At 46.0% G+C, this 6,257-nt stretch overlaps 1 pseudogene; it reads right to left on the minus strand.

Moving 5' to 3' along the window:
• Positions 1–4,382: 4,382 nt before the first annotated feature.
• LOC147453962 (disease resistance protein Roq1-like) lies at positions 4,383–6,009 on the minus strand (annotated as a pseudogene).
• Between the last annotated feature and the right edge of the window lie 248 nt (positions 6,010–6,257).

Genomic DNA, 6,257 nt, shown 5'->3' on the forward strand with positions numbered 1-6,257 from the left:
CATCAACTTGTGAGTGCCCTTGTGAAATCTTTGCACGGCGTAGTTTAAGGCTAAGAATTAGTCCCCCAGATTATGCACAACCCTTGTGTTGGGGCCGGTTCCTATTGTGACCTTCCTATGAGGTGCAACTTCAGTGATTGGTGTACTCGCCAAGCCCCGAGTTCACACCTATCACCGTTCTTTCATTGCCTGTACAATGTCTTTTAATAGAATCCTCTAATACCATTATAGCTAACCCATACCTTGTAATTGGCCTTGGTGCCATCTTCACATGTCCTTTTGTGGTGTGCATTGCTTTCTCGCAGGCATCTTTGATCTCAATATCTCTGTGAACCTTCACCTCAGAGTCAAATTCCATGTTGCACCCATGATATGTTGCAAGCAACTCATCCTTTGAATAGAGTAGGGTGTTCCATGACGTTTGTATGTCGTTATGGTTAATTCACCAAACATGGCACAACATAGATGAGAGAGAGAGATTCAAATTGGATGCTCATAGTAACAATGAGGCTGAATATGCTACTCTGGAAGCCGGATTACACATTTGTTTGAAGCATAGGGTTCGAAGGTTGAGCATAAAAGGTGATGCCTTGTTAGTGGTGAAGCAAGTGCTGGGTGTGTGGAAGAGCAAGAACAGCTCATTGAAGGAAATGTGTTTCAGAATTACGGGTCTGTTAAAAAAGTTTGAAGCACGGAGCAGCAAACACATTGAACGTGCTCTAAATGGAGAGGCACAGCTCAAAGCATGATTGGGGAGCTATTTGTGTTGAGGACCACTTTACCTCTTTATCATGGCCGGGAAAGTTTGGCTCAAGAAGAGGAGTTTTTGCTAACAGGAATCATTCCAAAGGAGATTCAGAAGTCTAAGAAATATGGTTTTGTGCGTAGAGCATACAGGTACAACTTGATTGGTGATGTCTTATACATGAAAGGGGCTGATCTCGTGTTGAGACGTGTACCTTGGCAGGAGGAGCTTTACAGAGTGTTGGAAGAGAATCATGAAGGTGCATGTGGCGGACATTTTGCTCTAAAGATCACCTTGCATAAGATCTTGCAAGAGGGGTATGTCTGGCCTAGTTTGCACAAGGATGTTCACCATTGGTGTAGGTCTTGCAATAGGTGTCAAGCATTTGGGAAGAGAGTGTTGAAGCCAGAGCTACGAGAAACCATTATGGCATTTGATGTGTTTGAAAAGTGGGGAATTGATGCAATAGGCCTGTTACCTATCACAAGCAGGGGCAAAAGCTATATTTTGACTGCAGTGGACTATCTCTCTAGATGGGCAGAGGCTATAGCAGTAAAACAAATCACTGCAAAGGATGTGGCAAAATTTGTGTATGATGAAATATGTTGCAAGTTTGGGGTGCCATTGGAGCTACTTTCGGATAAGGGTCTAGGCTTTAGAGCTAAGCTGCTAGACTTTTTATGTGTGAAGATGAAGATTCGGCATCAGCATACCACTCCTTATTATCCGCAGTGTAATGGCTTAAATGAAAGTTTCAATGGTGAGTTGGTACAAATTCTTTCGAAAGTGACAGAGCACCAAGGAAAGAATTGGGATTTGGAAACTGCACTGCCACACGAACTCTGTTTTTTCCATAATGGGGGGCGCTGATGAATTATATTAGAAGAACAAAAATTAGCAAGATATGCAGGAACTTCTTGTGGGCAGGGGACCCCTTAAAAAAGGGGGGAGCAAAAGTCAAGTGGGAAATCTGCATACTACCCAAGAAGTTGGGTGGATTGGGAGTCAGAAACATATGTGCTTGGGCTGACAAGTTAGCCATCAAAACCGTTATCAGATCTCTAGAACAACCAGAAGCCGAATGGGCCTGCCTTCTTTTCAGGCACCTCAATAGGTTCCACATAAAAGGGCAAAAACTCTGGTGCTACCTCCCGTGGATCACAGTGTTCTTTGGAACACAAGAAATCACCCCCGTTGGGTCTACTCTCCTCACTTCTCTGTGGCAAGCTTGGGAGAGAGGAAGGCCCAGGCTGGGCTTTAGCCAGGAGCACATAAAGGATCAGAGCATCAGAAAGGAGGAATCGATCTGGTGGACCAGAGACCCTATCCCTAATATCACCATCCATCAAGCCAGAACAGCCAGGAGAATTCACCTCAAAGGCTTTAGAGTATGGGAGGATCTGTGGTGCTACACCAATCACTCCTGGCTCACCAATGATCAACTTATATCGACAGGCCTTCTCCAACCTTGGGAAATCCAATTGCTGGAAACCAGAATCCAACAGTTCCCGAGAAACTTCCAATGGATCTTCGAAGCTGATGTCACCCCGTCAGCTAAATGCATTCGATGGAATGGAGGGATTACTCTAAACAACCCCCCAGATTTTATCTATGAGCCTGTCCCTCCTCTCCACGTCACACTCAACAGGAAGTGGGGAATGCAGCTCGACAGAAAGAAATGGCTCTTCAAGTTTCACTCGATATGGAACAAAAGTATTCAACCCAAACAGGCCGCCCTCCTGTGGCTCATCCTCCACAAAGCCGTGTGGACTGGGGCCAAAAGTCTACAAGCACATCAGGGAGATGGGATATGTAAACGGTGTAATCGGACGGTGGAAGACATTCCCCACGTCTTTCTCAACTGCCACTTCAACCCCCCCATTCTGGCCCCGCTAGTTAACACCCTGGGGTACCAGATGGATTGGAAACAACTGCTTATAGGAGACTCTGTGGGCATGCTGTCTGACTTCTAGAATAGATTTAGAGCTGAAATGTTGTGGATAATTCGGAAGCTTAGAAACTCTTTCATCTTTGTTCCTAACTTTAAGCTCCCCAGTGTGAAATCTTTGTATGCCGGGTGCTCTGTGCAAGACGCCAACTTAAAGCTCGAGCAAATGAGGAGTTACCGACAGAGAGTGGCCGTCCTGAGAGACTCCATTGACTGGTACACAAGAAGTAACGGCAACCTGCAGAGCCTGCTGACTAACAACAACACTCTGGGCACCATCCACAATTGGGTTCAAGAAATGAGAGACGAAGTGGCTGAGCTGGCGATCAAATATGAAGAAGCGGTGACCTTCGCCAACAGGCTACAGGACGAGATCGACTGGCTGTAAAGGAAATTTGGCCTCTCTTTTTTGTAATGTTTCTTTGGTACCAAATGACAAAAGTATCGGTAGCACCCCTTCCCTGTTTTTCAAGGGAACTTCCTCGCTGTATACTCCCTATTTACCCACTCCTTGGGTGAACAGATGTAACATTTTGTCTCTCTAATTAATGCAAAAGCTTATTTGGTATAAAAAAAAAAGAACAAAAATTACAAGATATAACAGATTACAAAACGGGCACTTCTGACAAAACATGACCATCCGCCATACTGATGACCATCCGACATAGTTACATGACTAGACCCAATATAGATCATACAATTGATGGATGGCAGTTGGACGAGTGTCGGATCTATCAATTGAAGCTGGACCAGTGTCAGATCTATCAAGCCAACTTCAAAGTTCTCTCGGACTGCATAAGCTACTACAACGGTGCCAATATCAATAAACAACAAGAAGTGCTTCTCGATGGCTCCTACACCCACCTGTAACTAATGATGGATGACTGCAAGAATGAAAGAGAAAAACTCAGAAGGCAGTATAACAATGGTCTGAGACTAATGCAACATGTACAGCAAGTGCTTAATGAATTGCCTAGCCACACGAACTCTTCTCAAGGCACGTTGATACCATGTCAAAGTAGACGATGCGGAGGGGAGGTGTAGGGCCAGAGAGAGAGAGAGAGAGAGAGAGAGAGAGAGAGAGAGAGAGAGAGAGAGAGAGAGAGAGGCACCTCCACGCCGGAGAGAAGTAGATCCCGCATCCCCAGTGTGAGACTAACGCAACATGTACAGCAAGTGCTTAATGAACTGCCTAGCCACACGAACTCTTCTCAAGGCACGTTGATACCATGTCAAAGTCGACGATGCGGAGGGGAGGTGTAGGGCCAAAGAGAGAGAGAGAGAGAGAGAGGGAGAGAGAGGGGTTGATACCTCCATGCCGGAGAGAAGTAGATCCCGCATCCCCGGCCCTTGGCCTACTACCCAGCTGTCCTACGTTAGGCCTAACACTAGCTAGTCTAGTTACTTTCCATGGCCCAGAATTGATATTGGTCATTGTTGATATTGTTGATCAGGACATGCGTAACCGACCCCTTTGCTAATTAGGATTTGTTCAATTGTTGGCTCTTCTAATTTCCTTTGGCTTTACAGTCCCAAGACGAACAGAGCCACATTTTCCTTGCTGTGAAGTTCAATTGTGCCAAGAAAGCGCTTTGATATCATGTCAAAGTCGACGATGCGGAAGTGTGGAGAGAGAGAGAGAGAGAGAGAGAGAGAGAGAGCGCGCGCGCTAAACCAACCAACTGGGCAAACATACATGAATTGCATGATAATAGTACAAGTACGGGGGCTGGGTGCTTCTTATATATTGCTTAGCTTTGGAGCATGATAGCCTATTAACATGAATGGCTTCATTAGAAATCACTTCCTTATTATTCTGCGAAGAATTTGATCACAAGCATCACGGTATGCTTTAACATCTTCTTGATCACAAGCATCATGGCATGCTCTCGAAAGCAGCTCCTTCGAGAGATCCTTCAATTTGGCTTCAATAGCTCCGTTGCTCAACTCATTTATCGCATTGAGCTTGTGGCAAGCCTTATTACAGGTACTTGTGGAACCCAAAATGCTCCTTAAGCAGAAGGCAGCAGGCTTCGCACCGTCTTCATTCCTTAACATGTCAGCCAAAACTTCCACAGCACCGGCTCTCACAGCCTCAGCCTTTACATTGGCATTAGGAGAATGATAAAATATATGGTCAAGTGCCCATCCTGCACACTTTATCACAGGGTCATCTGTCTAATGCAGGAACTTCATATGTGCCACCAGGTATGGTATAACATTCCATTTCAAAAGAAGAGCTGCGCTATTTTCCATGTGTTCAGCCGTATGGTTCTTAGCAGAGAGTTCCTCATCGATATCTTCGCATGCCCATCCAAGATTTTCGCTGTCTACTCTCTCTTCCTTCAACACTTGTGCAGCCTGCAATTAAACACCCTGGCATCTCTCTCTCTCTCTCTCTCTCTCCGCTTTAGCCATAAGGGAAGCATTACGTACTTGTGGGGTTGCTAATGTGAAATAACTTGTTTACGGAGTAGGCCTAACTAGTGATCCTACAGCAGACTTTGAAAAGAGGTGATATTGGGTCAATGTAATTAGTCGGTACCAGCAAGAGGCGAATGTCCGACAGAAGCCGACGTTGGAGTTTCGGTGAGTTCACATCACCAATGCTACTCGCAATTTCATAACCACTCTTCGACCTGATATCATCCAAGGCAGTGATCCATCTAATGGCGGTTTTATCGGTGAGGTGGGGATGCAGTTGCCTCCATTCTGCAACTCTGGTATCACTGTTGTGCGAGGCCAGCTCAGACGGCTTCACACCGTAGAACACCGGAAGAATGATTGCGCGAGTCTCCTGGAAGGCGCTGAGTTCTTGCATGGGCCCCAACGACGAAGAAAGCTCTTGGAGATGATCACCACCGCTATGCGGGACTTTTCGATGGCGTTGTCGATGTTGGGGGGGAAGTTTTGTCCTGCAGGCAGGCTGTTGTGCTTTGTATCCAGGAAGTTGTTGAATCCGGCCTTCCATGAACCGCGCAGATAGCAGAGACGGCTGTCAAGCTCAATGACGAAGTCTTTCTGTTCGCCACTGTGAGACCAGAACACGTCGAACTCATACTCAGTACCCCTGCGTGCATGCAATTATAAACCGATTAACTTGGAAGAGCATTTGAAGAGAATTATAAAGCTAAAGACATAATTGTTAGATAATTATGCAGGTTAATCAATACTTGCCTGCTGGCCATTCGCGATAGAACTCACAGCTAGTCTGATCAACGGTCGTATAAGCCCCTTGTCTGAACGCTGATCTGCTGTACTACTGCGACAGTTGGGGTGCGAGCGAGAGAGAGAGAGAGAGACTCTCGGGGAGTGATCGGAGAGATATACTAGATAGGACATAGCTGTTGAACTGTTCATCTCATATGACTAGGTCGCACACGGCAAGTGGGTCCCTGTATATCATTTCTGCCAGATTCCGACTGCCATGCATGACCAAGGCTCAACTTTCAAGCCTCACGACAACAGAAAAAAAAGCTATATATCATTTCTGCCAAGTTCCGACCGTCGTACCGCTTCACTAATAATGCACCGAGGCCTTACGCGACATTGGGCAAGCCTCAC

The sequence above is a fragment of the Adiantum capillus-veneris genome, chromosome 7 (assembly GCF_014529385.1).
Source record: "Adiantum capillus-veneris isolate H3 chromosome 7, ASM1452938v2, whole genome shotgun sequence".
Lineage (NCBI taxonomy): Eukaryota > Viridiplantae > Streptophyta > Polypodiopsida > Polypodiales > Pteridaceae > Adiantum > Adiantum capillus-veneris.